The 25,527-nt window shown below is 33.9% G+C and overlaps 1 long non-coding RNA gene across 1 annotated transcript in view; it reads left to right on the top strand.

Moving 5' to 3' along the window:
- LOC128314731 (uncharacterized) overlaps positions 1-25,527 on the top strand; it is a 307,891-nt gene that overhangs the window by 99,876 nt on the left and 182,488 nt on the right. The window contains exon 2 of the long non-coding RNA XR_008296691.1: positions 14,276-14,366. This is a non-coding gene — a long non-coding RNA (uncharacterized LOC128314731). The remainder of the gene's footprint in view (positions 1-14,275; positions 14,367-25,527) is intronic.

Here is a 25,527-nt window from a genome sequence, read left to right as displayed (position 1 = left end):
ATTTTGTAAACACACTGCAAGGTGTTAACAGTTTAGTGTTGTCACCAGGTGTATTTTTTCTCATCAGATTTTCCCAAAGTACAATTTACATAGAATGAAATGCATAGATTATGTATGTATAGCTGAATAAGTTTTGACACGTTATATGACTGTGTGACCCCTGCGAACAATACTTTACATACCTTTCCATCATCCCCAAAGTCCCCTTGTGTTCATTTTTTGTCATCCTTTTTTATCCCCAGTGCCAAGCAACCAGTGATCTGTTTTTTTGGTCACTTAGTTTTACTTGTTCTGGAATTACAAATAAATGGATTCATACGATGTGTGACTTCCTTTACTCAACAGTATTTTTGAGATCCATCTATGGTATTATGTGCGTTAATATTCCATTCTGTTGTTCTGTAGTCTCTCTTTATATGAATAGACCAGTTTATCCATTCACCTTTTGAATTGGGTTGTTTCCAGTTTGGGCCTATTATGAATAAAGCTGCTGTGAATATTCATTTCAAGTTTTTGTATATACATAAACATTTCTTTCTCTTGGGTAAATAAGTAGGGATAGAACTAGTGGGTCATATGTACTAAGTTTATGTTTACATTTATAAGAAAGAAATTCACAGAGTGGTTATGACCTTCTCACAAACAATATACATGTTTTGTCATAGTGTGTGGCTTTCTTTTACATTCTTATAGTGGTGTATTTAAAGAGCAGAAATTTTTAAATTTGAGGCTATCCAATCGATCAATTTTTCTTTTTTTTACTGTTAGTGTATTTTGTCTACCCTAAGGTTGTGAAGGTGATTTCTCATATTTTCTTTTACATGTTTAGGTAATTTAGCTTTTATATTTAGGTCTATTGTCTGTTTAAATATAATTTTTTTGCTTGGTGTTTTCTTATGAATACCTACTCATTTTAATGGTACGTTTTTGAAAGGAACTGTCCTTTCCCCATAGAACTACATTGACATCTTTGCCCAAAATGAATAGATGTTTTTGTGTCTGTCTATTTTGGGACTCAGTAATGTTCTTTTTATGTAGATATCTATCCTTACCCGGATATGACATGTTTTGAATATTACAAATTTGAAGTTAACTTTTGAAATTAGATACTATAAGTCCAACTTTGTTCTTTTGCAAAATTATTTTTGGCTTTCTACTAATTTTATCTACATATAATTTTAGAAAGAGTCTGTCAATTTTTTAAAAAAGATTGGGGTGCCTCGGTGGCTCAGTCGGTTGAGTGACTGATTTCAACTCAGGTCATGATCTCGCGGTCTGTGGGTTCGAGCCCTGCATCGGGCTCTGTGCTGACAGCTCAGAGCCTGGAGCCTACTTCTGATTCTGTCTCCCTCTCTCTCTGCCCCTCCCCGCTCATGCTCTGTCTCTCTCTGTCTCAGCAATAAATAAACTTAAAAGAAAATTTAAAAAAAAATTAATTTTGTTTTTTTAGAGAGTGAGAGAGAATGCAAGCAAGAGGAGGGGCAGAGTGGGGGGGGGGGAGAGACAGAGAGACAGAGAGAGAGACACACACACACACAGAGAGAGAGAGAGAGAGAGAGAGAGAGAGAGAATATGAATCTTAAGCAGACTCCACACTCCTGTGGACCCTGATGCAGGGCTGTATGTATCCCACGACCCTGGGATCATGACCTGAGCTGAAATGAATGGTCAGACGCTTAACTGACTAAGCCACCTAGACATCCCCCCAAAAATTGCTGAAATTTTGATTGGGATAGCATTAAATCTATATAGTAATTTTCAGAATAATTAATCTATTAGCCACAATCGAAACTTCAATTTTATGAATATTGTCTTTTCAAATTATTTAGAACCCTTCCTTTGTCTTATCAATGTATATTTTTCAATTGTTCAGATTGTTCACTTATTCTAATGCTGTATAAAAAGTAACCTCAGAGTTTGAAGTTTTAAAGCAGCCTTTATTTTGTTCATGAATGTGCAATTTGAGCAAGGCTTAGAGGGGAGAGTTTATCAGTATTCCACTCAGTATGAGCTGTGGTATCTCAAAGGCAGGAGGATGGAATCATTTGAAGGCTCATCACTATAGATCTTGCAGTTGGTACTAGCAGTCACCTTGATGTCATCTGTGGCTGTCAGCCAGAGCACTGGCACACATATTGTCTGTGTACTGTGGGATTCCTCACTAACTTGTGGCTGAGTTTCAAGTGAGAGCTAGGTCAAAGTTGATGCCTTTTTATGACCTATCTATGGAAGTCACATGCCATCATTTTTATCATATTCTATTAGAGAAGTTTTGTCATAATCTATTAGGAAGTTTCACTGCCTGTAGGAAGGAAGCACAGATTCTCTTTTGGTGGAAGGAAACATTATTTGGTGTCAGATACATTATTGCATTCATTTAGGAAAATAAAATCTACTTTATTAGTGTAGAGGTCTTTCACACATATTTTGTAAGTATTTTAGGACTTGATCCTCTTGTAAATTACAATATTTTTTGTTCTAGTATTTTAGAATAAAATTGTGTTTTTGTACCTTAAGAGTTTGATAAATATATTGTTTTTTGGACATTTTCAAGAGTACTGTTAGAAAGGAAAACAGGGGCGCCTGGGTGGTGCAGTCGGTTAAGCGTCCGACTTCAGCCAGGTCACGATCTCGCGGTCCGTGAGTTCGAGCCCCGCGTCAGGCTCTGGGCTGATGGCTCAGAACCTGGAGCCTGTTTCCGATTCTGTGTCTCCCTCTCTCTCTGCCCCTCCCCCGTTCATGCTCTGTCTCTCTCTGTCCCAAAAATAAATAAATGTTGAAAAAAAAATTAAAAAAAGAAAAGGGAAACATGAGCATAACAAGGATGTAAACAGGAATTCAATAAAAATTTTAGCAGCCTAGAGATGGCATTTTGGTGATGGCATTTTGAGCTACTAATTTTGTACTTGCCTGTTGGTTCTACATGTTGGGCTCTAGCCACTCATTTAAATTGTTAGCTGCTTGTTTTGAAAATGAAAATAGAGAACTTTTTGATACCTCTCTTCTCAGAGAGCTTGTATAATCTTGCTTATATGCATAGGTTTTCTATGCTACAAATAATAGAAAATTTCATATTTAAATATGCCAGGAAGGGGTACCTGGGATGCTTAGTTGGTTAAGCGTCTGACTCTTGATTTCAGCTCAGGTCATGATCTTGCAGTTTGTGAGCTAAAGTCCCATATTGGGCTCCAAGTGAACAGCACAGAGCCTGCTTGGGATCCTCTCTCTCTCTCCTTTTCTTTCTGCCCTCCCCCACTCGTGTGCGTGAGATTGCATGTGTTTTCTCTCGCTCTGTTTTTCTCTAAATAAATAAACTTAAAAAAATAAAAATGTCAGGAAAAATCTTGATAGCTGCGTAAAGATATTAGTATGTCTCATTAATTGAACAGTTTCATTTTGGTTAAAAACAGCAAGGAAAAGACTTAAGTTTGTATATCAAGTATTCCTTTTCTTTTGGCAAGATATCAGACATACTCTGTAAGGTTTTGGTGACCTTGGATTATAAGAATAACTTACTTTGATAATTATGACATACTTCCAGCTGTTAAAATCTCTGTTCTAATCTGTATGAAAACATTAATCTCGTGCAGTCCAGTGTATCCCTCCATTTCCCCTTTAGTTTTGGGCATTGGCTATTAGCAGAAAAGGGTGAAGATCTCGTTAAGGTGGTATCTACTGCAACCATCAGTCTGATAGATGTCTAAACGTGGATCCTTGTGTGAGGCCTATGTGATTTCTTCCTATGCTCCCCATGGGGAACTTTGCACCGTGCAGTATAAGCAGAGGCAACGTACAGTCCTAAATTTTAGGGGAAGACTTACATTCTTGCTTCCAGCTTTATATACTTGTGTCTCTTACCACTTCTCTGCCTGTAATAGGACACAATTTAGAAGTGGTTACTTTCTAGATGATCCAGCATTGCTATCTTCCATATTGTTAACTTGTCTGCAGGAAATTAATATATCCTTGTCAAGCAAATAATAATAATTCAGTTTACCATAATGATGCCTCTTTTTTCCATTATAGAATGTTTTGGTCTTCCACCTGCATTCACACATCTCCAGGAATGAAGAGTTATATTTTTACTTATGCCCTAGGAAAAATATGCAAGGTGTTCCTTCTTGTAGGGCGCTCAGCCTCTATGAGTAATTTGCTTGGAGTCTCCTTACTTGAGTCTGGTAGGAAATAATCCTCTTCATGTAGGATAAAGGAAAATACCACCATATTCTTTTTGGGTTGATACCTTGCGGCTATGAATTCCCTGATTTATTTTGTCAATTTTAAATAATCTTTTTATGTAGGTTGGAGGTGAGTTATGGATGGTGGTTGAAGGACTGTTTTGGTCACTTTTTAAAAATCATAGTGGAAATGTCTTATTCTCTTTCTGCCCTTAGTTTTTGTTCTTGTAGAAATATTGTGATGGCATAAAATGTTCCACTCAGAATTCTGTTACTTAGTTTACAAGATAAAGTCTGCTAACAAGAGACTGCAAATGATTCCCCTATACCTGTTGTTTACTTTTTTTATTCACGGAAATTTGTATCCCCTTCTACATTTAACATGCTTTTCTACATTAAGTTTGGTTTGTTTATTATTCTTACTTGTATTGAACTATGGCAGTATATATTTTCAATATTAGTAAAGTTAAATTCTAAGTGTTAACAAAAGTTTAGCGCCATACCTCTAAAAGGTTCATGAGTGAGCCTCTGCGCAATAGTGGGAAACAACTGTGTATGCTGTACCGAGTGGGCCTTCGGATCCAGCAGAAAGAATAGTTGAAAGGACATAACTATAGACCTGGCTTGGCTACTTTCTGGTTTCATGACCTCTAGGCCATCAAGTAAGCATTCAATTTCTTCCTCTGTGAAGTGACCCTTTGTGTTACTACCAGTTTTCAATACCATGATTTTAAGTTTTCCAAGAAAGACTTTACTTTTATAAGAAAATAAATTTTCCGAGTGTTTTTGAAAAAAGAATCTTAGTTCTTAGTAGTGTAAACTTGACTGTAACTAGCTTGGTTTGTGAGTTTTTTTTTTTTAAGCTGTGTCATAATAAAATCCAAAACTGTTTCATATGCATCTTTTATCCGCATGACCAGCTCAGTAACTGGGAACATACTGGGTACACAATCTATGCTTATTAAAGGAAAGAGTAAATAAATACATTTCACTTGGAGTGACATTCTGGGATTTTCCTAGTTTTCTATTATGCGGTATTAGTAATTTCCTCTAAGTGAATAGATTTATGTATGTATCATTGATATCTTTTGCCTGTGATTCATTATTAGGTAAACAGTATGAAGTTCATTCCCTACCAAATGTGTACTTATGTGATATTTAGAACAATATATTTGGTTTTCACATTAATATACACCAACTGAAAAGTATTGAGGGTTATATATATGTGCATCAGTGATTATATATGAAGGAATTTAATTTTAATTCAATCCTCCTAAAATTATTTTTTAAATATACTCTTTTTATTTAATAAGAGATGATTTTAGGAATATTTTATCAAGTAAAAATAGATTGTGGCATTTGTGATTTGCTCTCCTTTGGGTGCTTCTAAAGCCCTCCCATTTACTATCATTTTGATAGATTGTATAGCTTCTGTCATTGCGTCTTGACACCTGAAGATTATTTCTACAAATTAGGCTCCAATGGAGAAATAGATATATGATATTTCAAAAAAGAAGTCCTTTGTGACCTATGCAGTTCAGTACTATCTTCGGATTTATAACAACTTTGTGGAGAAGAATCAATAACTTTAACTTGATTCTAATAATAAACACTTTGTTTTGATGAAGAAAATTCCACTTACTTTATGTTCCAAAAGGATAACATCAGACAAGCTATTTTCTCCGAGGTATATAAAGGAGTCATTCTAAGCATTAAAGTCAGAAGCAAATTCATTGATCCTGAAAGTTGGCCTAAGGCATCTCCTAAAAACTATCATAAATCCCATTTGTGTTTATTTTTATAGTTCATCTCAGCAGAATTTTTCCAAAAACAAAACAAAACAAAACATGATTGACGTTCAATCCAGTTGTGAACTTCTGAGCTTCAGGCTAGAATGCCTTTAACCTTAGGAGGTGAGCTGTCTTCACACTTGTATGAGTCTACAGAATTTATAGCTCTTTCCTCCACTTTTCTCCAAAGAGGTTAGTCTCATCTCAGGAAGCAGATCCTTGCTTAGTGAATGAGTAAGGTTGGTAGTTAGAGTTAAGCCCTTGATATGTCTCAGTTTTGAAGACTCCAGTGTTTCCAAACCTCTAGCAAAGTCAGCTCTTCAGAGTCCACTGAAGGCTATTAAACCTTGTTATTAACAACTCTTACTGTATATACTATCTATTAGTCCTTAGTATTTTGCTGTCTGAGAAACTTTATCTTTCTTCTCTCATTATTGTAGGAGGCACTTGAGGGGACATTAACTCCAACCTGATAAATTTTTTCTAAATCACTCTATCTCCTTTTCTACAACCTCAGACATTATTCATTACAGTATCTTTAAACAAACCTCCCATACCAGACACAGATGGCTTTTTGATTTAAAGACTGATCCTGAGGGAAGAATTATGTTTTCATACCTAAAAACATAGCATCTGGGAATTTCATGGTATTTTAGGTTAATATTCCTTCCCAAGAGATACTATGGATCGTAGCCAAAGTGATTATTTAAAGAATTAAGAGAATTCTGTGCCTATTTTGAAAAGGAGGTGCAATAAAGAAATGTTTATACTACCAGATACATAAAATATTAAAAAGAAGAAAATAATGAGGCATTTTATTGAACTTTTATAAGGACAGATTGACAATAGAATGGAAGTGTATAGGAAAGTAATTTGTAATAGAAGGAGGAATAAGAAATTGATATAAGAGTTGTACGTTAGCTAGAAATGGAAGGAATAGGGTTTTTAAAATAAATGACATTAGGAAAATTGGAAAAATATTTGGAATCATGCCTCTCTCATGAAAATAGTATATTTCAAGTTAATATTAAGTAAGTAACTGAATGTAAAGCAACAAACAGCAATATAGATGAATACTTAATCTGTGAACAGTATTTTTAAAATATGGAATCCTTTTTTCTGTCTCAAAGAGGAAAAGGTATGTAGTTGCAATTACATAAAGTTATAAAGCAGTGTGCTTCAAAAGTTGACATTTTTAATATATAAAGTTCATACAAATCAATAAGACAAAACCCCTTAAGGACCAATGTAGACACCGTAAAGACAATGAACAGAAACATTGTAAAAATAGAAATATTACCAATAAATACATGAAAATTTGCCACAAATGCAGTAAAAGATTAAAATGAACAACAGAAAATAAAAAGCAATAGTAAGATTTAAAAATGTCTGCTGAATTAAAAATGTGCTTAAAATATAATAATGCTAGGGGCGTTTGGGTGGCTCAGCCAGTTAAGTGACCAACTCTTGGTCACAATCTCATGGTTTGTGGGTTCAAGCCCTGTGTTGGGCCCTGCGCTGACAGCACGGAGTTTGCTTGGGATTGTCAGTCTCCCTCTCTCTGCCCCTCTCATGCACACACTCTCTCTCTCTTTCAAAAATAAGTAAACATCTCTTTCAAAAATAAGTATCATGTTAATGAAGTCATGGTAAGATAGTTTCATACATACTACTAATGGAAGTGTAACACTTAAAGTTAATTTGTAACACTGAAAGGTAATGGAAATATGCATCAGTATTTTAAGTGCACTCACTCTTACCCAGTGATTCTTTTCTAAGACTCTAGCCTAAAGAAATATGCAAAGAAAGATATCCATTTCAATATTATTTATAATGATAAAATTGCAGAAATAATTTGGATATTCAATACTTGAGTGGCTAAATAAAGTATGGTATTCCAATATGAAATAGTATTATGTAGCTTTTAATAAATATATTTGTAAGAAGAATATCTTAATGAGATGGAAAATGTTCATGCTATAATGTTATATGAGAAAAGGATATAGCATGCTGTGTTGAAAATCTATAAGCATACTTTTGTACTCAATTCAATTAGGTAAACCCACAGAAGTATAATTATGTATACATATTTTAATGCTTTTCATACATATTGTGCAATCTCTATCCAGAAAGATTATGGTAAATTGTATGCTTATCAAACAGTATATATGTCTTCTCACATGCATGTCTATTTCCCCCAGTCAAGGTATTAAGAGTCTTTTTTTCCTGTTTTCCAATACTTAGGTGAAAGCAGTGCTTTATTATTTATAATTAAACTTAAATTGAGGTTTCCATATTTTATAACTTTTTCTGTGCATATATGAGTTGCCTGTTTGGGATTTATACATTTAGTATGTATTTTATTTCTTTTCATTTCTTTTCCTTTTTTATTGGTAAGAATAATACATATTAATGAGAACATGCCTGATCTCATGTTTCTCTACAATTTTATATGAGTCAAGATTTAATAGTGGAGCTTGAATTATTGATTCAACGTATGTTTTTGAAAATACTTTTATTTACAAAGCACGCTTCAAGATGCTGTTTGGATGATGCATCTGAATATGGTATAGTTCTTAACTAAAACTGGCTATAATATAAACAGAGAAATAGATGTAAACATAAAGTGCTAAGCCAATACAGAGTAATGCTGTTAATACTGACTTTGAATATGAAGGATGATTTAATTGATTTATTCTTAAGCTGAACCTTAAAAGGCAGCAAAATGAAGGTTGTTCCATACTGAAGACAGCATGCAGTGAGAGGAAAAGCACCTGTGGTAAGGCCAAGGGGTATGTCTCCTAGAGAGATCTGACTTTTCATCCTTTCAGTCCGTAAGTTGTGTTCACCTTGCGAAGTCTTCACTTTACGGATATGGACTCTCAGGTGTCAAGATTCAGATACTCCATAATATTAGTGTGCTTAGAAGTAATTGTATTCAAGGAAGCTAATGTACTGTCAAAGGTCAGAAAAACCTAAACAGAGAAACAAAATCAGGACTTCAGTTTGTTCATTTATAATAAGAAATGTAAAAGTGAATTAGGTATTTGGGTTGCTCAAACCAGTGCATTCAGTAGTATTAAGCATGCTATACTGAATGGCTTGAATACTCCTACAATGAATGGAATCAGAACAAGGATATTAGTCTTAAGATTCATTGTTTAATAGCACTGTGCTACAATGTGCTACTATGTTCCTGCAAGTTATGATCAATGTTTACTTCTATGTAAAGCTTTTGGCCAGTAGTACATATCTGGGCCCTGGTAGAAACTAAATGCCTATATATAGAACACCAACAAAATCTGCATTCTTAATAGCCCATAAGTGAGCTGGATATCACTCAATTCACCAAGCCACAAGTTTTAACAAGCAAAGAGGTATTTTATCATTAAGTTGGATATATAAGATCACATTTAGGCTGATTCTTAAGGCTGGAATAAAATTCAAAAGCATGTAGCTGATATTCTCTATGAACCTCTTCATCTTCTCTTGCCATATTTCCCTTAATCCTTTCCTTCTTAATTAGGAAATTATATTTTTTAAGCCTAATTGAAAGGATTAGAAACCAGACATGGCAGATAAGTAGTGTTGGGAAACAATTCTTCATGACATTTCTGCATGTCTTGGGTCGGCTTTTGTTCTGGACTGTCTTTACAATGATTCTTGTAAAGCAAGCAACCTTAGAAAATAGAAATACTCTCCCCCTCCAGGACAGAGGAAAGATTTGATCCCTGACCATGATAATGAAGATAGTATCTTCTTTATATGCAAAGATGAGCAAGGTTTTCTAATAGTTTCCTTGATTTCTAATAGTTCCTAGGATTTCCTCAGTTTGGAATTGCTCAGCCATGACACAGATTTACTGTGTATACAGCTACCAGCTGGGTCACTCCATGTCCTCTCTGTTGTATTTGGAGGACATGGGCGACCAAAATGGACATAAAGCTCATGCTGCTTGCTGTGATGTGAGTAATGACAAGAAGTCTTGTCCTCTGTTGTTATCAAAGTTACCATGAAACATGTCTTCTGTTAGCTTAAAAGTAGGGTAAAATCTCAGCCCCTTAAAAGTTCTTGAGAAGGTAGAGGGTTAAGTCTAAGAGAGCACTCAAGTTTTCATCACTGATGACTGGAAGTTTTGTTACTTGGTTTTGTTCATGTGTGGGAAGCACACATGTAAATGGTTTCATTTACAGTGAAAAAATTCATTGGGCTAGAGAGCATTATCAACTGAGCAGATTGTTGGGTGCTGAAAAACTAAATTTTGGGATTCTTGAGTTTAAAATATGAGTAAAGTGTCCAGCTTTAAATGTTTGAAAAACATTTGGGAAACTCTTGATAGAAGTGTGGAACACTTGAGTGAATCATCTGCATAAAAATGTAGATAAAGCCTAATGAAGTAAATGCATTCCTAAAATTATCTTATAATCTTCCTCAAGAATACATTTGGCTCTAACATGTATCTTCAATGAAGGTAAGGATTTTAATAGCTTTGCTATTTAGTATTTCACAATTATATTTTTTCTTACAGAATTAGGATGTGGCTGATAGCCAATGGGTAATCAGTTGCCAAAACCTCTCAATTCTATCTTCATATTATCTCTCAAATCTGTCTTTTTCTCTTGATTTGCATTGCTCCACTATGGAATTAATCCTTTACTCCTTCTCATTTAGATACTTTAAAAAGCCTGTAATGACTTCCTTCTCTTTGGTCTCAACTCTTGTCTACTTTTTGAACTCAAGATACTCCATTTTTATGCAAGATCCATACTGACCATGTCACTTGTGTTTTTATAAACTTTTGAAATTTTTTCATTGCCTGATTTATAGAACCTGACTTAACTGGATTATCAAGGTTCTCAAAAAATGTGGTCCTCTTGTTTGATTTTCTTCTAGGTTTCTGACCTCAATTTATTGCACACTGTTATTCTCTGAGACAATTAGACTATGTGAAAATTTTTCTTAATCATTCTGATTTATGATACAAATCTAATATTTATCTTTTGATTGTTATTGATTACTATTAAGATTTCTGTTTATTCTTACATATTATGGGTTTCTGGAAATTACTTTATTAAGCTTTATATACATAAAGTGCCTATTATGGTATATTGTACATGTTAAGCACACAGAAAAATTTACATAATGAATGAACAAATTTGGTTTATATAATAATTGCTATATGTAAAAATTAAGAGATACTAAGTTATTCTCATTCATTGATCAATTGAATATGCTAGTCTTGATGTTTACAAAGTTATATCTTAATTAGTGTATAGGTATCTGCACATATATACATACTTACTTATATATTTTTATTTGAAGTCTCTGTATTTATAATATACCCTAACCCCCACAGGTCAAAATCATTGATTATCTAAGAGTCAATGTTTTATTGCCTAAACTCACATATGAAAGTAATGGAGAAATAGTTTCAGCTTATTCTGAAGTATGTTGAGAAAAGATTGATGAAAATATACCACCAACTTATGTTTTAGGTAGATGGGAATGAGATATGACAGGAAACATTGGAAATCCTGTGTGATTTAGATATATGAAAATCTAGAAAACCTTAAAGATTTCCAGAATACTTTAAAATAATGTTTCTGAGGGGGTGCTACACAATTAATTTATAGAGCTAAATGGATGAAACTGTCTAAAGTGTATACAACATGTGCTGTTGTATCACCAGACTTTTAGCACAAAGAGAAGTTCACATAGGTAGTCTGTAACTGTGCTTTTAAGTCTCAAATTAGTTACATAAATATAGGAGGAAGCCGTATTAGACACTGCACACATGCATAAATCATGCAAATTCTTTTGATGTAAAGAGTGAACATTCAGCAATTTTGGAAAACATAGATTCTCAATGACACTGTAGAAGAATGGATTAATTATAATAGTCACAATATTTTCTGTGGAATATTATCACATATTTAAATGGAGTTACTTGATTGTTGCTCTTTAGGTCAACAGATTCATTATTAGGAAATATAAAATTTTTTAAGTTGTTTACAGCAACAAATTATAAACACTGTTTTATTTTACTTGAGAGGCGTATGATCTAGGGAATACAAATATCTGATATACATAATTTTCAATGTGTCAATAATTCTTTATTAAAAAATTCCCTAGCACATATATTCTGGCTATGTTACATAAAAATCTGATGATATTTACTATCTGTGGATTAAAAATGCCAACCTTTTGGAATAGAGTAACTTTGGGTTTTTGGCAATATAATGATTCTATTATTAAACTAATGAATAAAATATATTATTTAGGGGTGTCTGTGTGGCTCATTTGGTTAAAGTGTCTGACTCTTGATTTTGGATCAAGTCATGACCTCGTGATTCATGAGATCAAGCCCTGCATTGGCAGCACAGAACCTGCTTGGGATTCTCTCTCTCTCCCTCACTCTCTGCCCATCCCCTGTGTGCATGCTCTCCCTTTCTCTCTCTCTCTCTCTCTCTCTCTCTCTCCTTCTCTCTCTCGCTCTCTCTGAAAATGAATAAATAAACTTAAAAAATATTATTTATCATACCACTATTGGATTTCAGGTTCTTAAATAATGTATAACCTTTAATAAAGCCACAAAAGCAATGGTTCCTGTCCTCTTTTTATAGATATAGAAACTGGCTTCAGGGTGATATAATGAAGTTAAGATTACACAATTACTTAAGTGTTCAACTCAGGCTTTGAACTGATATCTATTAGGCTATTTGATTTGCTTTTAAGCTTGAATGCAGATACCAAATGGTGATCACTGTGGTGTTGATGTTTCTAAAGAGAGAGGCCCTCTTAATAGTAGGTGAATTTGAAGGCTTTACAATTTTATTTAGGTATGAGTTGGCATACATTTCAAGTCAGGTGTATTAGGGTTAGCTACAGAGATAGAATCAGTAGGGGGGGTGCCTGGGTGGCTCAGTCGGTTGAGTGTCCGACTTTGGCTCAGGTCATGATCTCGCGGTCCATGAGTTCGAGCCCCACCTCGGGCTCTGTGCTGACAGTTCAGATTCTGGAGCCTGCTTCAGATTCTGTGTCTTCCTCTCTCTCTGACCCTCCCCCATTCATGCTTTCTCTGTGTCTCAAAAAATAAATAAATGTTAAAAAAAATCTTAAAAAAAAAAGAAACAGAATCAGTAGGATATACTTGTGGCTATTCAAGTTGACACATAAAATTAACCATAATACCAGAACAAATACATATTTTTGACAACTACCTGAAGTCATTGCCTTGAAAGAGTATATATATTTTGATAGAATAAATAAAGGGAAAAAAGATAGTAATAGATGAATATAGAGATAATAAGTAATAAAAATAGACAATAGATAAAGGGTAAGATTATTTGTTTTTGACCTAATTCACCATAAGGTATAAATGACTGTTATGTTAAATTAATATTGATTAAATATTCCAAAAGAAGTTCACCTTTTATATTCACCTCGATAATCTAAAGGAATACTCTGAAATGTTGGATTTATAGAATTTTTTTTCTCATCTCTTTCATAGGAATTATGGCCTCTACCATAAACTGTGTGTTTTTTGATAATACATATTTAATTTATTAATATTAATTCCATTATCTGGAATATATAATAATTAAAATTTAATTAAACTTTGGCTTCTCAATTTAAATACTTTTGATACTAACCTTCAATCACTTTTTAAAAACATTACATGGCAAACCTGTTAGAGATGTTTTTATATATTTGAAAATAATTGTGTTTCTCATATTCCATTTAAAAATAATTTTAAAGGTGTTGACATCTCTCTTGTGTTATAAAAAATAAACTGCAATGATTTTCAGTAGATTTTTTAATCACTCCATTAAACGATTTAAACAGAACTATTTGAAATAGTAGAAATGAATCCATTTTAGACATAAGTTTAATTATTAAAATAATGAAATATTAATAATGATTAATAAAATAAATATGATTTTGGTTCTGTAGTATCGTAGTTCAAAGCATAGTGTCTTATGGCAGTATCTTTGCCCTCTAAAGACTTTTTAAAACACTCATGTACACTGAAAATTGCTAGTTGACAATGAAGAGTACATTTTCCAAAGGGGTTTGATAATTCCTATTCACAGTATCTGGTGAGGAAAGAAAGATTCTTGGTATACTGGATATGTCATTTGGCTTGTTTAATGCAAGGATTGTGTCTATAAATATTGCTGAGATATATATCTGGCTTATTCATGTCCAAAAATACTTGTAATTAGTACATTGACTTTTTTAAAGGTGTTTTATAATTGTGAAAACACATTTAAGCTTATTTTTGGTGAATGTGTTCTTATCTTTCAGACCATCTCTTATTGGTCAGGATGTGGTCTTGACCTTCAAAGCAGGTAGTAAGGACAATAAATGTTGAAGTTTCAGTGATGATTTGCATCAGGTAAGAACTTCCCTTTTAGCTTCATTTCTATCTCACAATAAAATCTGTTATGTATTAGTTGTTTCAAAATTGGCATTTAAAATATTTTTCCACCTATTAAGTTTATTTATTTTAGTACCTCCATTGTTCTGGTGACATGTTATGGTCTCATTTCTCTTCATTGGAAAAACAACTTGACTTCACTTTTTAGCATTCACATGTCCTTTAAAAGCAATACTGAATTTTCCTCTGAGACAGTACAGAAAATATTGAAAACAGCAGGAGGTAGAGTGGTAAGAACCTCATGTCACTAAGAGGGATGAGAGGCCAAACTAATATATATGAAAATACTTCTGTATTTAAATTATTTTCTTATGAGACACATATTTATTAAACATTCATAATGGACATGACATTGATGTAAATGAGAAAAATAAGAAAAGATCCATGTTTTCATATGGTTTTTAATAGAGATTTACAGAATAAAGAAAGCATAACTAATTCCCAGGACTGAATTTTATCATTCCCACAAATTAGATGTACATAACAGGCCATGAGAGTTCAGGGAAAAAAGAAGGGTCTGTTTTGCTGATTTATCTACGTAAGATTTTGCAGTTATGCTAAACATACTCCTACCTTATGATCCATCCATTCCATCACTAGATATTGATCCAAAAGTAATACTCTTAAGAGTAATGTGAATAATATACCTACCATCCAAAAAACTGACAGTGAAACATAAATAGTAATTTGTACAAGAAAAGACTCTTAACTATAGAGAACAAATGGGGTTGCTGGAAGGAGGGGGTTGGGAGGATGGGTTAAATGGGTGATGGGTATTAAGGAGGGCACTTGTGATAAGCACTGAGTGCTATATGTAAGTGATGAAATCACTAAATTCTACTCCTGAAACCAAGTTTACCATGTGTGTTAACTAACTAGAATTTAAATAAAAATTTGAAAAAATTACTGTGTACGTAGTTTGATATTTTTTAAGATAATGTAAAAGATTAAAAAGTTCTATACAGAATGGCAAAAATTATAGAAGACATTAAGGGAAGTAAAAAATAAAATGAATTTCTGAATAATGACTCCATTGATAAAAAATTAGGAAGAAGTGGATTAAACATTGAGCACAGAAAATTCAAGTGTTGATAAATGACTTTTCTAATATACACAAAAATAACTTTTGAAAGAAGCTATTAAAGTCTTTTTATTAAAAAAAATTTCAAACAACAGAAATCTCAGGTTTGGGAATGACATGGAGGTAAAGAGAAATATTCTCAATAAACTCATAGACTCTCAGCACATGACTAATTACTTTTATGGCCAATTGTATTTTAAAATATTTTATAATTGCTATAAGATTAAAAAAGGGGGGATGGGATTCTACAAAGTGAGAGTTCTGACTCACTTTAGACAGGTGCTTTAATCTCATGACCTGAGGTGATTAACCTTATATGTTTGTAAGCTCAACACATGTTCATAATAATAACACTGAAGGAATTAATGATATATGTTGATGTAAGTTTCTAAAGGATAAAGACATAATGTTGTAATGGTGAAATATTCTCAAATTTAATTGATATTAAAATAACTGTTAGAAATCTGTAGGCTTCTCTCTCCTTCCCTTCCTTATTGTTTGGATTAATATGAAAAACTTATTAAATAAAGAGCTCATACTAAATTATACCTCCTCTTCTAGATCATTATATTTTCCAGGAGATGGCACTACTGCACTTTCCGTTATAGAGCATATAACAAATCTATAAGCCCAAGGTTATTTTAGCAATGCATTATTTTATATTGAGTGAATTAAACATTCTATTTAGTTCATTATATTATCTTCAATTATTTGTATTGCACATTGAATTTATTAGTTATTTCTCTAGATCTATATTAAAAGTATGAAGTTGTTCCACCTCAGGGTTATAATACATAGTTTTAATGAATGATGTGTTTCATTTTGCAATTAAATTTAAGAAATAATCTAACCTTATCAAGGAGAACATAAAAATATTTATTAATCAAAATGTTATAGGTCACATGTTTAATAAATAATATTAATCTACAGCAGTGCTAGTGAAGATCAAATTCAACATGATTTAGTTTTGTGATAATATTCAAGGTACCTGGACTTTCATCTATTATTATGTAATTTTTGTAGTTTTAGTAGACCTATATTTCCATATAAAGAATATGGTTCACATTAATAATACATAAAGTGAACCTTTTGATGATTCAGTACGTAAAACCTTTTCTTGGTATTTTAGCTTTTGTTTTCTTTGTTCTTATTGTATCCTACTGTATTTTTATATAACCATATGTAGGGTATTTCCTTGTTAAAAACATGAAGAAAATTGGATTCTTATTTACTAGTATAGCTCAGAGAAATATTCATTTAACATGAGTTCTCAGTGTTGGTATGATTATAAAATAAAATTTTTGAACTTGAGGAGCTCAGAGTCTTACATGAAGCTGGTGTGTGAACTTACATTAATTTATTAGTTTTTTTGTGATGCTGATGATTGAGCAGATGAAGACCTTACTGCTTTTTCAGAATTTGAAAGGTATCTACGGAAATCTTTATGGTCTCCAAAATAGTAGTTATGGTAGTCAGGAAGAGTAACCATTAAAACATACATCAAGAACCTTCTTCATAAAAAAACAAACAAAAAACAAAAGAAAAAATAAGAAAGAAAGTCCCTACTCCAGAAAATAAGACTCTGCCACATCTCAATTTTGACCATGAATCCCAAGGAAATTCCTTCCCAGTTTAGCTCCTTTCGGTCTTCTTGTCTCATCTAAGGGAGAAAAAAAGAAAAATATAGTTAGAGGGGTCAGGTTTTCAGGAATATAAATCAGGAATGCTGGGGCCATAGAAGAGAACCCAAGACTGGGGAAAAATAAGAGCAATACCTTTGAACAAACATTTGTGAAGGTCAGAACCTCAAGATATAGGCCCAATGAAAAACTGAGATTTAATAGGTGATTATTGAATGCTTTTTTCACCCACAACTTATACCACACTACAGAACTCTAATGTAATAGTGGGGGATTGCAGGTGAAAGAGCTGCAAGAAGCAAATTCTTTCTGAGAGTACAAAGGGGAGCCCAATATCAGCGGTGGAGACAAGAACAAGGACACTACAGGAATTTGAAGTTGCTGGAACCTAAGGCTACAATAAACATTAAAATAAACATAATCTAACTTCTACCTGGATTGATGTAAATTATTTTCCTTTTTAATGTTTGTTTATTTTTGAGAGAGAGCGAGCGAGCGGGGGAAGGGCAGAGAGAGGGAGACAGAATCTGAAGTAGGCTCCAGGCTCCATGATCCCAGCTGTCAGCACAGAGTCTGATGTGGGGCTCAAACTCACAACCCATAAGATCATGACCTGAGCCGAAGTCAGATGCCTAGCCAACTGAGCCATCCAGGCGCCCTGTTGTAATTCTCACATTAAATAATAGTATTTATGTGAGGTGGTGGATATTGATTAACTTGATTATGGTGATCATTGTATGTATATTAAATCATCACATTGCACACCTTTTAACAGTTTTAGAAAAAGGTTAACTTAACTTAGGTCCCTGTTGTCCATACAGCAGGTCAAGCTTTCAACAACAACAACAAAATAAGTCATGCTGAAAAAGCAAAACAAATGACACACACACAACTAACAAGGAAAACAAAACCCTTTTGAAGACACAAAGCAGTTGTGAGAACTAGGCATGAGAACCATGACATAGAGGTTGGAATTATCTGGCAGGGAATTTAAAAAGCTATGATTAATATCTTTTGGACTCAAATGAAAAGTAGACAACATGTAAAAGCACATGGTCAAGATAAGAAATATGGATAGTTTTATGAAGAATCAGAGGATTTACTAGAAAGCAGAAACTCTGTAGCAGAAAATGAGACTGTCTTAGATGATGTACTCATCAGTAAACCTGACGTAGCCAAGGGAAGAATTAGTGAGTTTGAAGACAGGTTAATAGAAACCTTCTAAACTGGAATGCAACGTGAATAGTATCTATTCCTAGCAGACCTCACTTGCAATGTTAAAAGTTCTGCAGGCAGAGTGAAAATTATATGGGTCAGAAACTTGGATCTAATAAAAGAGGGAAAAGCGAGAATAAATGAAGGTAAAAGAAAATATTTTTTTATACTTCACTGATCTAAAACATAATTGTTTTAGCAATAATAATAACAGCATATTAAATAATTCTTGCATATGGATATATAAAATGAATGACAGGGATTAAAATACTCTAATAAAAGGTTCTACATAAAAGATACACGTCAGTATTGAGAGCAGTACAATGCTACTTGAAAGATTAGATTGATTAAAAATATGTATTGTAAACTATAGGACATCCATTAAAAATGCTAAAAAGAAATCGTTATAATCTAGGACAGTATATATGCTAATTTAGCACACAAAATGGTCAATTAAATGCAGAGGAGTCTGAAAAAAGAGGGTAAAGGGGAAATGAAGGGTAACAAGGGAATGACTTCAGCAAGATGGCATAAGAGGAGTTTTCTATTGTCATCCCTCCACAGAACATTGATTTTGACAACTACTCATAGATCAGAATACCTTTTTGGGAGTCTGGGATTCTAGCAGAGAAGTTTGAGCATGTTAGTGAAGCAAAAAATGTAGAATACATGTACTGAACAGGGTAGGAAGGACAGTTTCACTTTACCCATATCTTTACCCTAAGGCCGCCACAGATCAGTGCCAAGGGAGACATTCTCTACCCACAATTTCTCCCATGTGGGTAAGTGAGAGTGTAATGAGTGATTACTTGGGTTTCCCACACTGTATGGAATGATGCCCATGAAACCCACATTTTTCTCCTCTTACCCAGAATTTGGAGATGACTGGCATAGCTGACGGACAGGGAGATCCTGGGAGCAAAGAAATGGGAAATTACAGCATCCAAGGATCAGAAGAAGGAGCAAGAGAGGGGCAGAGAGAGAGGGAGACACGGAATTTGAAGCAGGTTCCAGGCTGGGCGCTGTCAGCACAGAGCCCAATGTGGGGCTTGAACTCACGAACCGTGAGATCATGGCCTGAGCAAAATCAGATGCTTAATAGACTGAGTCACCCAGGTGCCCCAGAAAATTGCTTTTTTTTTTAAATTTTTTTTTAACTTTTATTTATTTTTGAGACAGAGACAGAGCATGAACGGGGGAGGGTCAGAGAGAGAGGGAGACACAGAATCTGAAACAGGCTCCAGGCTCTGAGCCATCAGCACAGAGCCTGACGCGGGGCTTGAACTCATGAACCGCGAGATCATGACCTGAGCCGAAGTCGGACACTTAACCGACTGAGCCACCCAGGTGCCCCCAGAAAATTGCTTTTAATGTGATACAGTTCTCTGATGATGGAGTCTAGTTGATTTACAGAAATGCAATTTATTTGTTTCCCCTAGAGCTAACGGATCTGTGCTTCGGGAAGTCACTTTGCCACTTGCTCACCTATAAAGGTATGCCAGTAACTCCTGATCCCCATTCACTCTTTGTGAGCAGTGAGCAATCAAAGGAGATGGTATACAAATAGATGTGGGGCTCATGCCAAGATAATGAGTCAAAATTGTTGCTATTATTGCTTTTGAAGTTGAACTCGAGCATGCAAACCTGATCCTATTCAAACCTCATTCTCTCACTTTGAGGAAAACCGTGCTGGAGATGCTAATTAGTGGGTCTGCTTTCCCCCTTCCTGTGTCTTCCACTCTGAGCAAGTGCCCTCCATCTTCAACCCTTTTTGAAGGGACAGACCCAGGTGGCCAGGTTTTTTACCTTATAACCCACTTCTCCCAGCTCTTCGGACCCAGGGTGGGTATAGAGTAAACTCAGTGAGAGCAAAACCACAGACCCTAGCCAGTGGCTGGCAGCTTGGCTCAGTCAATTATATTTCCTCTTCAGGGAGCCTGAACCGAGTAACACCAAAAGGCCAATTACTGGTAACTGAAAAACGCCTCCAAAACTGGAGAGGGGTGTCAACATTTTGTTCATTTTATTTCATCCTTTTCCCACTTTCTTCTCTTATGTTTGCATAACAAATCTTAGACATTATGTTATTTCACCTCTGAATATACATTTATTATACACTTTAGTATTAATATTACACTTAATTATACATTTTTTAAAAAGTTAAGGATTCTTTTTTTAAACATTTTAACAGATTTAATAGTGTAAGGGAGGGAAATAATTTTCCCTTACCCTTCTGAGTTCTTAGCTGAGACCCATATAATAAAAGATTAATAAGAGAAAAACAAATAGAAATTTATTAACATGATTACTTCATGTCTACATAGGAGAGATCCAGGGAAAAATGAGTAATTCTCTTAGGTGGCTTAGAATTCAGACTTAAACACCATCTTAATTGGAAAATGGGAAGGGAATATCGACCTTTTGGGGAGAGTAAAAGGATTTGGGGAAAGATGAATGGGCCCTTGGAAAAAAATAGATGGAGGGTATAGTTTGTGAGGAACCAAACAGGAATTTTGTAGCTGAAGAGTACAGTGAATAACATTACAAATGCAATGAAGAACTTTAATAACAAACTTGTGCAATTAGAAGAAAGAATCTGTGAACTTGAAGAGAAATCATTTGGAATTATTTAGAGAAGAAACAAGACAAAAAGAACAAAAATGAAGAACACTTGTGGAATTTCTAGGACATCATAAAGGGAGCTAACATTTACATTGTGGGAGAGTCCAAAGCAAAAGAGTGAGAGAAAACTTATTTAAAGAAATAATGGCTGAACATTTCCCTTATCTGGGAGAGATGTAGGAATCTAGATACTTGATTAAAAGTCTTCAAACAGGTTGGACCCAAAGACTTTACCAAGACACATTATGACCAAACTCAAATATCAAAGACAGAATTTTGAAAGCAGCAAAGAGAAAAAAGGCTTATCATATACAAGGGAACCTGTATAAAATTGTCAGCAGATTTCTCAGCAGATGCATTGCAGACTAGGAGAGCATGGGTTGATATATTCAAGGGGCTGAAAGAAAAATAAATGTATTACCCAGCAAAGTTGTATTTCAGTTGACACAGTTTATCATCACTAGACCTACTTTACAAGAAATACAAAAAGGGGTATTTCAAGCTGACACAAAAAGATGCTAATTAGTAACATGAAAAAATATGATGGTATAAAACTCACTGGTAAATATAAGTGATAGTCAAATTCAGAATACTTTGTGTAAACCAATTTTAACTCTAGTATAAAGATGAAAAGACAAAAGTACTAAAAATAACTGTAGCCACAATAATTTTTAAATGGATACACATACAAAACGATGTAAATTGTGACAGCAAAATCATAAAATGTAAGAGGGAGAAGTAAAAATGAGGGGTTTTCGTATATGAACGAAGTTAAGCTGTTACCAGCATAAAATAGAGTTATAAGGTGTTTTATGTAAGCCTTATAGTAACAACCAAGCAAAAATGTATAGTTGATACATAAAAGATAAAGTATATAGCATATCAGTGTAGAAAATCATAAAATCCCAAAAAACAGTGAGGAAGAAAGAAACTACAAAACAGACAAAAATCAGTTAACAAAATGACAATATTAACTCCTTGCCTATTAATAATTATTTTTTTAAACCAATTATTTTAGGGTGCCTGGGTACTTAGTTGGTTGAACATCCAACTCTGGATTTCAAATCAAGTCATGATCTCATGGTCATAGGATTGAGCCCTGTGTCAGATTTCATGCTGGGTGTGGAGCCTGCTTGGAATTCTCTTCCTTTCTGTCTGCCCCTCTCTCGATTGCTTGCTCTCTCTCTCTCTCTCTCTCTCTCTCTCAAAAAATAATTGCTTAAGTATAGATGAATTAAATTCTCCAATCAAAAGGCATAGAGTGGCTGGATAGTGTTTAAAAAAATGATCTAACTTAATGCTGCCTACAAAAGAAATAGTGATATAATATTAAAGGACTTCAGTACTCCTATTTCAACAATGGATAGCTATCCAGAGAGTTAATCAGAAAATGTTGACTTTAGCTATTCTTTAGACCAAATGGACCTAATAAACTTACAGAACATCTGTCCAATAGGAGCAGAATGTACATTCTCAAGTGCTTACAGAATGTCCTCCAGGATAGAACATATGGTAGGTCACAAAGTGAGTCTTAATAAATTTAGGAAGATTGAAATCATACCAAATGTCATTTCTGATCATAATGGTATGAAAGTAGAAATCAGTAACAGGAGAAATATTGGAAATTTCTCAAATATGAAGTTATTAAGCAACACACGCCTAAATAACCAGTGGGGTCCAAGAGGAAATTAAAAGAAAATATGTTGAGGCTAATTAAAATGAAAACACAGCATACCAAAACACATGGGATGTAGCAAAAGCAGTTGTAAGAGAGCAGTATATGTCATAAACAGCTTCATTAAGAAAAAAGTTCTTAAAACAGCCTAACTATACACCTCAAGAACTAGAAAATAAGAACAAGCTAAGTCAAAACTTAGAAGAAGGAAGGAACCAGAAATAAATGGAATAGGGATTAGAATAATAGAAAAGATCTGGGGCGCCTGGGTGGCTCAGTCGGTTAAGCGGCCAACTTCAGCTCAGGTCATGATCTCGCGGTCCGTGAGTTCAAACCCCGCGTCGGGCTCTGTGCTGACAGCTCAGAGCCTGGAGCCTGTTTCAGATTCTGTCTCCCTCTATCTGACCCTCCCCCGTTCATGCTCTGTCTCTGTCTCAAAAATAAACGTGAAAAAAAATTTAAAAAGCAAAGATCAAGGAAATTGAGGTGAAAAAAACCCCACTAGATTGACAAATCTTAATCTAGAATTTAAAAAGAAGAGAAAATTAATCAGATAATAAAATAAAAAATGAAAATGAAAAAGAGACATTATAACTAACAATATAAAACATAAAACATTATAATTCACACCAACAAATTGAATAACCTGAATTGGATAAATTTTTAGAAACATACAATCTGCCAAAACTGAATCATGAAGACACAGAAAAATCTGAACAATAAAAAGGAGACTAAATTATTACTCAAAAATTTCCCACCAAATAAAAGTTAAGGATCACATGGTTTCACAGGTCAAGTCCACCAAATATTTAAGAAGAATTATAATCAGTTCTGAGATTTTTCCCAAAAATTGAAGAGGGAACACTACCAAACTCATTTTTCCAGGCCAGCATTACCTTGATACCAAAGCTAGACATGAACATAATAAGAAAAGAAAGTTATGTGCCAATATTCCTGATGAACATAGATGCAAAATCCTTAGCAAAATATTAACAAACCAAATTCAACTTTACATTAAAATTATCATACACCACAATTGAGTCAGATTTATCTCTGGGATGCAAGAATGGTTCAACATCCACATGTCAATAAATGTGACACAGCACATGGAAGAATGAAGTAAAAAAAAGTCCTTGGATCATCTCAATAGCTGCAGAAAAAAAATATTTGACAACATTTAACACTCTTGTATGAAAAAAAAAAATAACAAATGTGGTAAAGAAGGAATATACTTCTATATTGACAAGCCCATAGATTACACCTTACTTGTCAATGGTGGAAACTTGAGAACTTTTTCTCTAAGGTCAGGAACAAGAGAGAAGTGTCCAGTCTTACCACTTCTATTTAATGTAGTAGTACAAAATCTTAGCCAGAGGAATTATGCCGGAAAAAAGAAATAAAACTCACCAAAGTTGGAAAGGAAGAGGTAACATTCTCTGTTTTCAGATGACATATTACATATAGAAAACTGTAAAGACTATAATAATAATAAAAATAAAACTTAAAATTAACCAACAAATTCATAGAGTCAGTAAGGTTCAAATGACAAAATCTTGGGATTTAAAAAATTTTATATTCTGCTTTTTATCTCATGCTCTGAATACTGAATGGATATGAATGACTCAGCCAGTTAGTCCAGATTTTTATAGAGGATACATCTATTTCTATCAGTATTTGAGATTTGCTTTTTTAATCTTCCGTTTTCTTTAATATATTTCTTTAGAGTGAATAATTCAGCCTTTTCTAGTGTGGATGTTTTCTCTTTTTGAATTTAAAAAACCTTTACCAAATTAAAAAAAAAATCTTTTTGAGCATGCAAAATCAGCATATAAAAAACAGTTGCATTTCTATACACTAATGATGAGCTATCCAGAAAAGAAATTAAGAAATAATTCCATTTACAACATGTTTAAAATAATAGAATACTTTGGAATAACTTTAACTGAGAAAGTGAAAGACATGTATGCTGAAAACTATAAAATATTGATGTTAAAAATGACAGGAGACAAATAATATATCCCATGTTCCAATAACACACACACATACACACAAATCTCCCATGTTCATGGATTGGAAGAATGAATGTTGTCAAAATATCCTTACTGCTTAAATTGATGTGCAGATTCAACATAATCTCTATCAAAATTCCAATGGCATTTTTCTCAGAAATAAAAGAAATCCTAAAATGGAATGGAATGGAATGACAAAGAGTTTGAATAACAAAAGCAATATTGAGCTACAAGAGCAGTGATGCAGGTAGCACACTTCTTGATTTCAAATATATTTCAAGACCATACTAATCAAATAGTATGGTACTGTCATACAAATAGATGCATAAACCAATGGAATGGAATAGAGAATGCAGAAATAAATCCTTGCATGTAGGGTTAACTAAACAGAAAAAGATGCCAAGAATACACAAAGGGGAAAGGATAGTCCCTTTTAAAAATGGTGTTGGGAAAAGTGAATATCCACATGTGGAAGAATGAAATTGTAACCTTATCGTACATCATATACAGAAACCAAACAAAGTGGATTAGGTGATTAAATGTAGGACTGAAATCATAAAATTCCTAAAAGGTAACATATGTCTAGAAACTCCTTGACATTGGTATTGGTGGTGACTTTTTTGGATCTGACAGCAAAAGCTTTTGTAACAAAAGCTAATATAAACAAGTGAGGCTACATCAAACTAAAAAGCAGTCCCACTTCTGGGTACACATGCAAAAGAAGTAGAATTGATGCCTTGAAGAGAGAGATGTACTCCTATGTTTATTGCAGGATTATTTACCATAGCCAAGATATGGCAACAGCCTAGGTATCTGTCAGTGGACAATGGATAAAGAAAATGACCAGCCACCTAAGTGCCTGTCAATGGACAATGGA

Source organism: Acinonyx jubatus, chromosome A2 (genome assembly GCF_027475565.1).
Source record: "Acinonyx jubatus isolate Ajub_Pintada_27869175 chromosome A2, VMU_Ajub_asm_v1.0, whole genome shotgun sequence".
Lineage (NCBI taxonomy): Eukaryota > Metazoa > Chordata > Mammalia > Carnivora > Felidae > Acinonyx > Acinonyx jubatus.
Note: the sequence above shows the minus strand (reverse complement) of the source record. Positions and strands in the feature narration are given on the sequence as shown.